At 49.4% G+C, this 13,837-nt stretch overlaps 1 long non-coding RNA gene across 4 annotated transcripts in view; it reads left to right on the forward strand.

Annotated features, from left to right (window-relative positions):
* The window catches only part of LOC121058603, a 110,426-nt gene that overhangs the window by 26,236 nt on the left and 70,353 nt on the right, over positions 1 to 13,837 (forward strand). The window contains exons 2-3 of one of the 4 annotated variants that reach the window (XR_005814263.1): positions 6,924 to 6,990; positions 7,715 to 9,194. The exons of 2 other annotated variants lie outside the window; for them this stretch is intronic. This is a non-coding gene — a long non-coding RNA (uncharacterized LOC121058603). Of the gene's footprint in view, positions 1 to 259; positions 466 to 875; positions 1,654 to 6,923; positions 6,991 to 7,714; positions 9,195 to 13,837 lie in introns of those variants that run through there. One more of the 4 variants, XR_005814262.1, reaches the window with a different exon arrangement.

Consider the following 13,837-nt stretch of genomic DNA (forward strand, 5'->3'; position numbering starts at 1 on the left):
GCATGCCCGTGCTTTTATTAGCACACTTGTAGGTAACATTCCCGAGTCAGCAGCAAAGCCGCTGTGACACTGGCTATGGAAACGTATACCAATTGTTTCTGTTTGGTCATGGCCTTGTAAAAAAAAAAAAAAAAAAAAGAGGAAAAAAAAAAGCTGAACTAAATCCTCTTCCACTTCAGAAGCAAACAAAGAGGAAATCAAAATATTTTAGTATCAAGGCTTGCTTTTCTTCAAATTTTCTCCTGCTCTTAAAAAACAGCCCAACAAAAAGAACTATCCAGAGGGAAGGAGTATTTTCGTACGATGAGCTTGTTATGCTATCTGAATGAGGATTCAATGATCCGGTTATTCAGGCCGTGTTTTCTGCTGCTGTAACAGTCACTGAGGGAAGAACATTGCTGTGATATTTCACTGCCTCTTCTAGCTTCATCCTCTGCTTGGACTGGATTTTCGGATGAGCTCGGTGTAAGTATGAAGGCAGGTAATTAAATGGCCGTATTTTCAGCGGCTTTCTCAAGATCAGAGGGAGGCTCCTCAAGAGTGATGACAGGGCACAAGTTGCCCTGCCCCAAAATGTCAGGAGGCAGCAAGCCTTGTGTGTTGGGGTGTCCCTGCCTTTGGCTGGCAGCCGGGGGGACACGGGTCTAGCAGGCACAGAAGTAATTCCGAGAACCTGGTGCCTAATGAGCATGTAGTTTGCAACTCCCTGGTGCAAAATTGCTCCTAATGAGAACCCCTGTGCTGTGATGGGAAAGTGTAGTCCTCAATGGAAAGCACCTGGGAAGTCAAAGGTGTCAGCGAGACCCATCGGGGAGCACCTGCTGACATTGACCACAAGGTTTTTGCGCTTTTCTTTGTTCCTTTCTCATTTTGAGGTCCGGTCGGGGTAAGCTGCCCATCGAACTCAGCACACCAGCCAGGAGACTTCACGAATTCCCTTTGTCCCTCTCCCTTTCTTACTTCCAAGGCCAGCAATTTCAAAAGACAATAAACAAACCACAGGCTCTGCAGTCTGTAAGTGAGCACCAAACTGTTCCTTCCCCGGGCTGATTTGCTTTTCTGCAGAATCTTCCCCTTCTGCCCATCTGTCTGCTCATGCCATTTGGCTGCAGACGAGCTCTTTGCTGTGCTAGCAATGTGCCGGGGATAACAACGCCCGAGCTCTGATTTAGGACATTGGGAAGTGACCAGGGTATCTTCGTGGTGATATATACGCAAACTTTTGATGAAGGACGAACTAAAACTGCCACCGAGTGTACTGGGCAATACATTCTCATTGATTCAACATGCTTCTGTCTGACAGCCTGTCTTACAGCTTCCACCGTTAACCTTTGTGGCATGCAGCACGTTTGTGCTCTGTACGATGCCTTTTTCCAATTTTCCAAGGCCCATTACGTTCTGCTCAGTGCATATAGTTACACCGAGAGCAATGCTGAAAACAAGGGAGATGTACACACTGTATGCTCTATAAAAATATTTACCTTCTGCTTCTTGTAAATATTGCTCTGGCTTCCTGTATCTCTTTCTGTTGGTGTTCCTACTGTATTGTAGCTCTGCTTATCAAATGTGGTCCCGTTTGCACGCCAGCTTGCTTAATTTCCAGCTTTAATCTGCTAAAGAGCATTGAGGTAACTTATTTCTCTCTGTATTTCCTCCTAGATATAGTCCAAAATATTTCTTCTGTTTTCAAACTGCAGCTCAATAATTCTTATCCTTTCAAGTAAAAGATTGCTGGTTGTCCTGAAATAATTGATTTTCTAGTGAGATCTTCAAAAGTTATATTTTCTGGCAGAAAATCTTTACCTTCCAGCACACTGTCCTGTGTGCTTCCCGTGTCCTGTGTGCACAGGGAGGAGGAGGAGGAGGTCCTAAGGGGTGTTGGGGTCTTTATGGACCAGGAATCCATCCCTGCTGCAGGACGTGTGTCCTTCTGTGGCCACCTCCTTTGCCCCACGTGTGCAGCTGAGCACGGTGCCTCTGAATGTGCTTCAATGCAAGTGACAAGAATAAAGAAGTGATAAAAAGAGAGAAAGCTGGGGATGGCCCAGCCTGTCTTCTGCTCTGTGAAAGCAGGGGTTTGGCTTTACCTCTGCTTGGATAGGGAGTTCTAATACATGCAGTAAGGCTTAGTGGTCTCAGTTCATTCGTGATGAAAGGGGGTGAAAATATTTTTGAGAGCTTTGTTTATATGTCAGAGTGTGGAGAAAATCCACCTACCTGGGTAGGTTTTGTTTTCTGTTGGCTCAGTATTCACATTTTTGGTTACTTCTGCTGTTGGGAATGCACTGGGATTGCTGTCTTTGCAGGCTTCAAATGTCTGATGTGGGTCTATGAAAGCAATAGTGCCAGATGTGAATTCATATGGTCAGTTAGGAATTGATTTGGGGAAGACAAAATACCCCAGCAGCACATAGTGACAGTTCATCTAATGGCTGTAAGTTTACGCACTTCCATATTTTGATGCTTTTTTTTTCTCTAATTGGACGTTCCTTTTTAGCAGAAGCAGCGGAACAGGGTATCCTTGTTTTATATTTACTAAGTTATGCTTATTAAAAGGCATGTAATTATGGGAAAATAAGAAGAATCTGAAGAAAAACCTGAGTTAAGTGATGGCCCAGGGCAGAATTTCTGGATGAGATCAAACGCAAACCCTCAACTTAGTCAAATATTTTTCCTCCTTGTGATTAAATTCTTTCTTTGTGTCTTGCTGGATGGGGAGTAATCTGAAAAATAGTGCAAATGCTACCTGTAATTTTTCTACCTTTCCACAAAGCCTTGGAATTCTAATGGTTTTAGGAAACATTTTGTTCTTCATCTACTAGCAAGAGAAGTAGAGCTTGCTTCTGGTTTTGCTGTTGGGCTGCATGATTTTGTCCCAGCTATGGATGCAGATAGATGACAGGGGTGCTGGATGTTCTCCCAGGATCTCCAAACCGAAGCACTTCGATGTCCATTGCCTTATCAGTAAAATGGTCGCAGTAATTCCTGCCTCTTTTTGTGAAGAGCTTGGAAATCTGTGGTTGCATTGTTAGCTAATTGCCTGTCTTTGTCCAAGGGCTGCAGCTGGAGGCCAGTTACACTAGGTACTAAAAAAAACCCCACTGGTTTCTAGCCCAAAGCATTTCATCTAAAAGTATGATGGTTTAACAGCAGGGTTTAGAGGGCAATGCTTCATCCTGTCAGCCTGCTCTCCCTCTTGCTGTCCTCGGTTAAGATCTCTGTTCAGCAACGGAGCTTTGAGGAGAGTTATCTGCACGGATGCTGCCTGGTGGGAGGCAGGAAGGGTTATGAGCCCTGCCGGACCTAAACGTAAACCTGGGGGGAGGCAAGGTGAACGCTGCCGAAGCTCTTGCTGCAGTCTCGTTTGGTTCAAGCTGGCTGGATGTGGCTGCATTCATCCCTGTGGGCTCTTCAGGAGGTAGCAGTGCTTGTTTTGGGTGGAGAAGGTGAGGGGAGGTTTGTTTCCACACGCAGCTTTGGCTGGCCTGGCACCGGCGCAGGGATGGAGACGGTTCCTTCAGGCTGCTGGAGGATGTAAGGACGTGGCAGGGAAGGGCAGGCTGCTACAAGCGTGACCCTCATGGAAGGGCATAAACAACTTGCCCTTGATGCTACAAAGCCCAACCCACCCCAGACATCTCCTTTGGCTCCCAATTCAGGAAAATTTTGCTTTGTTTCTGCCTGTCCTGTCTGTATTGAGTAACACTGATCTCTGAGGGCATCTCTGATTCTTCCGCTCCTCTAATTAGAGCTGATTTAAGGAGTGGGGGAGGCTGCCTATTTTCCTTTGCTGGAAAACACAATTTGTTGACTGGAACTATTCATGAGCTCATGCCACATTGGACTAACAATTTTCAGCAGAAAGAGCTAAACATTTTACACGACTCCAACTGATATGATTGCACATACAGGGGCTGAAGGATGAGGGGGGGAGGCATTATTTCCATGAGAAAGTGGTTTATTTTCAATAGACATGAAAAGAACATTTTTAGATGCTTCAGTTTTGGCTGGCATATCAAAATAATTGTTCTGCACAGAACTCCATTTCTAGTGCTCTTTGCTTCTGTATGATAACCTATTTTAGCTGCCATTTGGGGCGATTTGGACTTGAAGCTGGCTGCGAGGTGAACAGCAAGCCTTGCAGCAGCAGTCCCAGGCTTTGGGATGGCAGATGAGTTCTGCCTGTCTCTGGCTCGTGGGGGAGAAGCTCTGGTTGTGACCTTCTGTGTAACCTTTGGGATTATTCGGCGTGGTGCTGCTGGCTGCCTGCAGAGGAGGGTGATGCCAATGCTGCTGGATTGCTGGGTGTGTGGAGCCTGGGAACTGGCTGGCGAGTGGTTCAGCTGTGACCCCAGTGCTGAGAACTGGTCCTTTCATCCCTCTGAAGCAGCGGGTCACAGCCCCTTTGCTGCCTTTCCCTATTGCCATCCCTCTGGGGAGACTCGGAGCAAATCCTTCCCCAGCCTGCAGCACAAGCAGGGCGCTGAGGGTCTGCTGGGGCTGCTATATAACAGCAACGAAGCTGGGAAGGGAGGGCATGGGGGAGGCAAGCAGGGAAACAGAGCTGGAAGCCGGCGACCCCGTCTGACCCGGCGTGCTGTGCCTCCAGAGGCAGATCACCGCAGATCAGTGATGCTCGGCAGCTCTGTCAGCAAGCCCGAGCCGCTGGGGTGCTATTTCCGAGGGCTGATATATGCTCAGGCTGCTCTGCTCCGTGAATTGCTGAGACATGGATTCCTGACAGGCACATAGCAAAAGGGAAATTAGCAATGGATAAAGTGAATTAAACATAATAAAAATAAAAATGTCCAGCCGGAGCATCCATCTATTATACGAACAGCTTTTCAGCTCGGGGAATAGTTGAGGCGGAGAGATGTTACATAATGCAAAAGGCAGGGCCTGGATTGAAGAGAAGAGCTCTTAAGGTTGTCTGTTAGCAGGCTGCTAGCATTGGTACTGAATAAATTGGGGCCAGCGAGAGCTAGCCAGCAGCACAGGTGACAGGATGGCTCCTGGCACCGGGCTCGGGCACTCAGCCTCTTGCCACTCGATTTGGGAAGTCGAGATTATCTCAGCAGGAAGAAATGGGAATGAGTCTGAGACCGAGGGCTGCTGCCCACGATGATTTTTGGATTCTGCTTTTCAATTAGGGTGAAAGGGAAAACTTGAGGAAGTCTGGAGCAGTTGTGATTCAGTAAAATGGGGAAGGCTTTGAGACTGGCTGGCACGGGAGGCTGAGGATGGAGCCTGGGGCTGTGGCACATACCCTGACACCTCCACACCCTGACACCTCCTGTTCCTGGAAAAGGCAGAAGCAACCCTTTAATGTTCCAGGATTGTTTTCTGTTTCCCAAAGCTCTTTCCCTTTCAAGATGTTGCTCTGGTTCTGTGATTGCTTTCCTCCCATGCGCACCTAAACAAGATGTGGTTCAAATTCCCCGTCTTTTTCCCCTGGGATGGCACAGTGTGGACATTTGGTATCCCTGGGTCCGTCTGGCTCCTGCCACGGAGTTACAGGCTGCCCTCGACCGAGGCATTTCTGTTTTATTTTCTCTTAAATGGCAGGGTCATCCCCTGAGACAGATATACACAGTCCCCAGGGCTTTGGGGGTTTGATCTTGTCAATGTTCTTTTAACAAGACCTGACCTTTAGAGTTATGGATTGGAAGGGAAGAGCCCTCTCCAGCCTGGCCGCTTGAATAACGTGAGCTACGGAGCTTCCCCCGGCGGTGGTTGGCGTGGAGGGAATTGTTCTGCCCTCCCATGTGAGTGAGTGCTCTCAAACCACCTACTTGCAGCCTATAATTTTGCACCCATCTTAGTTGTGCTTTGGCTGAGATTTATGGCACGATATGAGTTTATTTTGTGTAGCATCTTTTATACAAACACTATTCCCTGGACTCTTCTCAGAGGCAAATAAAATGAGTCAGTGCAGAGTATAAATTAGAGGAAGCGGTGGGTTTGAGATGCTGGCCAGTGAAAACACTCAGAGCATTCAGTCATGATTGGCAAATGAAGGAGAGAAAAGCTGAAGTGTGTGTGGGGGAAAAAAGGTGCACCTAATCCTGAAGGAAAGGTTTTTAATGTGAGCAGGACAGCTGGAGGCAGGAGGGATGCGAGAGCAGCTGCTCCAGGAATCTGGTGGAGGTGTGTGCCTGCAGCTGGAGGGAGAGGAGGGCCATGGCACTCCTCCAGGAGCTGAGAGGTGAGGAGGAGCAGCACTGAGCTGGTGGAAGTCACTCTGAAGATGGGGATACCGACACTAGCTGGATGTCAGGTGCTTTTCTAGGGAGCTGCGGAGCAGAACACAGCTGGAGCCTGTCCGAGTGCTGCCTGGCATGATGTCTGTTTCTTGGTGGCATCTCTAACTTCCAATTTCTTTCCAAAAAAAAAGGAAAAAATAAATTGACCTGCCTCAAACATCTGAGTCCATTGATGTAGAAGTGCTCTGGTGAAGCACCACCTCGACCAGTAAAACCTCCTTTATATAAAACCTCCATTATATGGATCAGGTGCTGTGCTATCCGAGGCTGTTAGCACTGTCCCGCTGGTCCCCGGGTGTCCTGGTGGCAGTGCTCCCATCCCTCGGAGCACCCTGCGTGCCGCAGGAGGGGTGTGAAGGGCAGTGCTGGACCCGCCCTGAGGCCAGAGGCATTGCCCCAGGGAAGGATCAGTCCTCCTGGGCTCGCTGTGCATCTCTGAGCAAGGCACAGCCAAGTGGCAGTGTACAAATGTAAAATAATGAGGTAGCAGCAGAGAGTGTCTGCAGCAAGCGGGGAGGAATGAAGATGGATGACTGTAGCTAAGAGACAATTTGAAAAGGGATAAATACAGGCAACAAGTTATTCACCACAGCAATTTGTAAAGAGTGCTGAAAACCTTCAGACAGGATTGTTTCACATCACCTCTTTTTCTATTTGCAGCCTGACAGTTCTCGTGTAAATGGTGCTGATTGATGGCTGCGAACCAGTCCCTTAATCTGTTCCTCTGGTATTGATTAGCTCCCAGCATCCAGGCCTGGGGTGCTGGTGGCTGGCTGGGAGGCTGCAGCCCCAGGGATGCTGAAAGCTGGGTTATGGGGTGGGAGCCTGGCCCTGGGGTTCCCTGAATAGGTCCTGCGGGGCATGGGAGGGTTACTGATAGGGAACTGTGCGTCTGTGGCTAAAAACTAATGGTCTGAATCACAGGGAAGGGTGAGCAGGAGATGGAGCGTTTTCCAGTTCTCCAGTTGGGACCTGCACCAACTCTTCCATCACTTGGTCTTTTTGTGCCTTGATTTCTCGTGTGTTGGGTGAAGCACCGTAACGCGTCCTGACATCCAGAATACACTTGTTCGAGTGCGTTAGACTTGGGTAATGAAAGGGAGGCAGCACCGTTCAGAGCAGGGAAGTGAAGTGTAGCAGCGAGGACAAAATGCAATTACCTGCTCTGGGAGCTGGCTGTAGCACCTAAGTTAATCTCCTGACAAATTACCTTTGGATTTTTAATTAATAGAAATGCACAAGAATCTTAGAGGCTGAAAGGGAGCTTGTTTTCCTTCATTTCTTTTAGCTACCCCCGATGTAGACAACACCTTTCCAGTAGCAAGCCCTTTTCTCTGTAGTCCGCGCTGGCCCGCCTCGAGCCCAAGAGCTGGGAACTCGTCTTGGGAGCCTTTTTTTTTTTTTCTTATCATGGCTGTGGCCTGGGCTGACGACCTCGTGTCGTATCCTAGGGCTGAGAGGATCACAGTCAGCAGCAGTATAGCTGGGGAAAAAGGAAGAAAAAAAAAGTGCATGAAGATATATTTAATTTGATTCAGCGTTTTCCTCAAGGAAGGAGGCGAAACTGCTGCAAGCAGTGAGAACAAGCAGGAGCTTTGCAAAATGAAGACAGAAAAATTGAAATAGGTATTCTAAGAAGCCTTATATCAACTGGGCAGAGGTGAGAACCGTCCCATGTTTGGGGGACAGCTATTTTCCGTCAGCACTGCTGGTGGAGGCTGGACTGACTCTAACCAAAGGTTCTGTGGCTGGAAACAATAAAACAGATTATGCTATCTTCAGAGAAATTGCAGAATTGTCTCCCAAGTGCTTCATTGACCTCGTTCATAGACTCTCAGAATGGGTTGTTATTCTGCAGAGTGAGCAGATCCAGCCCCTGCTGTCCCAAGATTGGCTTTTAGTGTGGAGACCTGCAGATTTCTTCTTTGCTGTCACTTCCACAAGATGCAACACGATTTGGGATGCAAAAGTCCCTGTCAGCCCGGTCACCTTGCCCTTTACCAGGAATGTGACTCACTACAGGAGCATCTGGCTGTGACTCAGCACTGGGATAAATCCAGCCCTCCCCTCTGTCCTGCAACCAGCGCGCGTCCTCTGGTGCTTTGAGAGGAGCCAGCCTGGTGCAAGTTGTGCTTCAGGCATCTTCAGCAGGTGCCCACTTCTCCATGACGAGAACCCAGACAGTTTTTAAGCAGCCTTTGAGCACGGGGTTGTGTCATACTGGGAATCAGTGCAGTGGCTTCAGCACAACTGCAATTTCAAAACCAATCTCCCATTTGAAAAAGCGTTCCTCTAGCAGGAGCAGCCGTAATCTAAGTGCAGTCTTGGAAAAATGAGCAGCACTGCAGAATGTCCTGGCTGAAAACTGGTCGAAAACATGCCTTCACCAAAGAACTTTTTCAGAGAGCTACAAATGTTGTGTCCTCCAAATGAATCAGACCATGGAAAGCTGTAGAAAGAGCAATTTGCTCAGCTGAGCTCATCTTGAGTGTGCCCAGGCCTTGCTTTGCCTATAAAATCATCCCTTGGAGAAAGTTCCTCCTCCAGTCACGTTCTAGGGGATCAGGTCCTCACTTCACCTGAACTCTTCCTGTCCTTTGAAGGCTGATCTCCAGCCCCAGCTCCACCTGGGGCCTGCCTCTTTCCCAGACAACAAAAATTCAAACCTCTTCAGGCAGCCTCAGGACCTGGGTTAGCATTCCTGTGGCCCTCTGCACAAGGTGCTACCTCGGGGACATTTCCTGGCTGTGGGCCATGCAAGGAAGAGCTGTGGGCTTTTTTGGATGTGGGGTGGCACCTAGTGACCTTCAGAGCCGTAGTTTCTTTATTTCCACCAAAGAACTTAACTAGGCTTTTATAAAGTAGTTAGGTTTCGGAGTGAAAAATTCTAGCTCCCCTGCTGGGAATGCTCATGAATATTAAAAATCGAATAAAGCCCGAGTGAGAATAGTCCCTCAAGTTGTCTCTCTAGTTCTGTCTTCAGAACCTGCTTCTGATGCTGTTACCCCGTGGAGGAGGCCTGTTGTTAACTAGTGTTGTGTGCAGACAATATTTCTCTCCCCAAAATGCCTTGGTAAGAGGGACACGGTAGTGTGGTGTGGGTCTTTGTGCAGCCTCTCCATGGCCAAGAGCATCCTCCCTGCTCCTCCTGCAGCCAGGGGCAAGGTGGGACCTGGGGGCATTGTTCCCAAAGGCTGGTGGAGAGGCTGTCCTGATTTTGGAGGCCTTGGAAAGGAAAAGCATGCAGCTGGGAAGGAGAAAGTCCGTGATTTCCTGAGTTCTGTGCCAGTTTTGTCTCTATATAAATATATATAAATTGTACTTTGTTTCTTTTCCCTGCTTCTGGAAGCATCCCAGAAATCCCTGCATTGACGGAGCTTCTGCAGGAACCCAAAGTACCGAACATATGTGGAGGTGGGCTTGGTGAACACGAGGAAACTGAGGAGAGCCAGAACGGGCGGCAGCTGCCAGGGCTGGGGTCCTGCTGTCAGAGGCAGAAATCCTCTGCTTGGGCACTGCTGCAGCACTTGGGGCAACGGTAAGGGGGGATCCAGGGCCCCTTTCAGAGCTGTAGGCTCCTAGCAGCTGGCAAACTAGTCCCAGAACAGCAAGGTTGTGTTTTGGGACTACAGCACGGCCCCTTCTGCATGTAGGGTGTTAGCAGCATTGATGTTCGCAGGGCGGGTGGGAAGCAGGAGGAGCATCCTGCCCCATGCCACCTCTGCAATAACATCAGGGTGCACATCACTCGGCACTTCTTGCCTCTCCAGGACTTTTGGGGCCAACATTTAAACATCGATCTATTTCCCCCGAGTCACCATTTGGCTTTGCTTACTTCACGATTGCTCCTTAGACTATTTAGTTCTCTTCCTTCCACTCCTATTACTTGTACGATCTTATCAATAACTCCTAGGCCCCAAGCAGTGAAAATTCTGTTCCTTCCTATAAGAAGCCTTCACTGCTGCCCTTGGCTGGTCTATTTGCTATAGGTCTCTTAATATTTCTGACATTCACGTGCCTTGGCTATCAATTCCTTTTTTTTTTTTCCTCCTTTTTCACTTCTAACCATCTGTCCAGAAAAAATGCTAGGGCTGCTCCTACTGCTCCCTTCTGAGCCTGAATCCAGATTTCCCCTGCGAAGTCCTAGCTTTTCCCACAGCTAGCTTTTATTTTCCTGGAATAGCTGCATTCTTCCTTGTTTGTTTTTGGCTTTGGCCAGAAATTCTTTCCAGCTGAAGAAGGCTGGCAAGGGGTAACAGGAGCAGGAGGCACAGGGGAGGGAAGTTGTCTGCCTGGAAGAGAACACGCTGTGGAAATAAGTAACCTCAGAGAGCTGCGGTCTGTTACGGCAAGCAAATTGACCTTGTGTTTAAATGGTTATTGTGTGGACTCCGAGGGGAATATTGGCTGCAAATATATTACTGACATAATTAAAATGTAGTGACTGCCTGCTTCTTCTGAGTGCAGCGGGCTTGCAGTGGAGCAGCAGGCACGGAGCTGCGGAGTGGGAGGAAGCTGTAGCCTCTCCTCCTCGCCTCGGTCCTTCCCGTTGCTATTAATTTTCATTATGGAGGAAATGAAACTCAGCCCAGGAGACCCCCTTTGGTTCCCAAGGAGGAAAGTGTCTCGCTTTATGGCAGGAAAATGCACTTTAAAATGTCTCTAAGCCCCCTTGCAGACCGGTTTACGGCATGAACCGTAGCTGGCAGGTGGCTGCTGCTTCCCCTGGATGCAGCCCTTTGTCCACCTCCGGTTTCTCCCCGTGGTGTTCCTCTCCATGCTTCAGGGCGTCAGGCAGCTTCTAATTAATTGGGGTCAGGAAGAAGATTTCCCTGGGGAAAGGTTTCGCATCCACCTGCTGTAGGGCTTTCTGAGCCTTCCAGCAGAGCCCTCGGTTCTAGCTTTGGGCAGAGAACAGGCCGGGTTAAACGTCCGTCTGCTCTAACCCAGCCTGACAGTTTCAGGGCTCGAATGCTTCCGAACATCTCAGGGACATCTGTGGCTTTCAGTGCTGCTTCTGAACCGGCTGCAAATAAAATAGGAAGCTCTGACCTTCTCTGAAGCTTTACATTTTGGGAAAATACCTTGCCAGCAGAGGTCTGAAGGAGTCTGCGCTCAGGTGTAGCAGAACTTGATCCTATGGAGCGTGAGGGCTGCCAGTGGGGCTGGTTTGTTTCTGGAGGCAGCTCACTGCAACCATCTTAGCCTTTATGTTCCAGCAATAACACTCTGGAGGGCAGCAGAACCAGGGAAGGAGGGTCTGTGCATCCCCAGGGTGGGACTGGTCCAAGGGACACATCAGGAATGGTGACCAGCAGAGGCTGAGAGCCATGGCATGAAGCTAGCAGGCTTTGTTTTATCCTGTGGCTGGAGACCCTCTGCTGAGCAGCAGGACTCCAGGGGACCAGATTTCAGTGCTCCGTTTGGTACCACCAGCCTCTCCCTGCACTGCTGGCACTGCTTTGGCAGGAGACAGACATTTGCTGTGCTGAGAAATCTCAACGAGGTGGGCAAAGAGGGAGAAAAGGGTTATTCTGCTTGTCTTACAGCATGACGAAGCGACCTGTCATAGTCACGGAGGGAGTTTGGTAGAGATGAGCACAGATCTCTGGTGTCCCCATGCAGTGTTTTAGCCCTACGGTCATTTCTGTTAGCACAGACGATGGTTGTTACTCCTCAGCACCCGATGGCAGACGCCTTCCCTCAACCTGTCCTTTCTAATCTCTGGGGAAAGGGCAGGTTTCCCCTGTCAGGTTCCTAATCAGGGAGCTCAAGTTTCCAGAAGCTGCTCCCTCACATCCTGCACTCTGCAGTGCTGCGGACAGGGAGTTTCAAGGGCTCTTTGAACTGCCAGCAAATAATCCCAAGGCACAAACTTGTCCTTCAGTGACTCCCCCAAGGAGCAGCTTGCTCAGAGTCGGAGCTGGCAGAAGCTTGAGAAGGAATTTTAATGGGAGCTGCTGGTTTCTTCTCAAGCAGCAACAGCCCTAAGTCCTGCTTCAGCAAAGTGTCTGGTCATTTAGGACTCTGGCACCCAGCTGGCCTCTATCACACCCACCCTGTGCCCGATCCACACATTTCCCTGCTTCCCCTTATGGATTTGAGCAGCCATAGCCAGGGACTGCAGCCCCAGCCAGCGAACGCTGTCTTTGGGGGCAAGCACTGCTTTTCTTTTTGTTCTCTCCCTTCCTTGTTGGCTCGCAATTTCAGATGCAGCAATGTCTCCTGTTGGGATTTTTTATTGACTTGGCCGAATTCACATTGCATTAGCGATGCAGCAGCAGCGAAGCTGCAGCGATTCAGAATTCAAAGGCGAGTGCATCCAGACTTTGTGAATAGCTGTGTGCAAAGCAATTCTCATCTGAGAGAGGGAGCCGGGTCAGGACGGGCAGAGAAGTTGGAGGGCTTTGGGAAGGAGGGGATACGGGAGCCACCGGGGTGAAGTGGATGAACTACTGCTGTAAAACACAAAGCACTTCCTAAATACAGCAGTCGGTGAAGGCAGTGCAGCTGATGACCTCGCGCCTTTCTGCTGTTCCTCTTTCATGCCCTGCTGCTGCTTTCTTGCTATGGAGAGAATGACAACAGAAGGGACCGTGTGGCAGCCAGCTCCAAGGGAAAAAAGGGTTTTTGCATAGGAGGTGGCACTGAAAGTGCTGTGGTCAAAGGACATCCCTCTGTCGGGTGGAGGGGGGTTGTGGGAGCAGGGCTGTCTCCATTTCGTGGAGAAATAAAATCTGCTTAATGGAAGAGACTGCAAATACAAGCGCACCTGTAGAATTTCAAATACAAACTTTCAGACTTCTATCCAAACAGATGGGGAGGCTGGGGAAAACCAGCCCGGCTGCCTGTGAGCTAACACTGGGTGCCTAGAGAAACGAGGGGCAGCAGCTCTGTACTATTTGGCTAGGAAGCAGCGGTCCATATGTGGCAGCAGATGCACGTGAGGAAGAGTTGCGGTCGGTTTTTCTCTTCTTTATGTGGGTTTCAGGCTAGTTTGCCCTGTAACTTACTGCATGTGGTCTCTGTGGATCTTAGCACTTGTGTGGTTTTCCTGTGGGAGCCAAGAAACCAGCCCTTCTCCGGGACAGTTTGTGTGGGCAGAATCACGGGAGTGGCAGAAAGCTCCCTTGGCACAGCTGGTCAGCAGCGAGCCCTGCAGGAGAGCAGCAAACCCCAACGCTGCAGTGAGCGGGTGCGTCTCGTCCTGCACAAACACCATGTTCTGAGCCTGCTAACACACCAGCAGCTTTCCGTCCCATTTTTGTCCGTGTGGATCCAGGCTGTGGAGTGTGCCCTGGCAAGGGGGAGAGGCCACTGAAGCGTTCTTGTCTGAGCTTCCCTGGCCCAGGTGTGACTGACAGCTCCTGAGAGGGGAAATCTCATCTCTCTGATATTAAACTTAACCTTTCTGGGCTGCACTTTAAACAGCTGTGGAATTACACTGTCCCTCCTTTAATCACAGGGGGGTTTAAGGTAACATTTTTTGTTTAATGCTGCAGCTCTTTCAGATTTACTCCTAATGGGATGGAGAGGGCATGGGAGGCAGGGAAGAGGGAGAGCCCCTCTCCAGC

The sequence above is a fragment of the Cygnus olor genome, chromosome 22 (genome assembly GCF_009769625.2).
Source record: "Cygnus olor isolate bCygOlo1 chromosome 22, bCygOlo1.pri.v2, whole genome shotgun sequence".
Taxonomy (NCBI): domain Eukaryota; kingdom Metazoa; phylum Chordata; class Aves; order Anseriformes; family Anatidae; genus Cygnus; species Cygnus olor.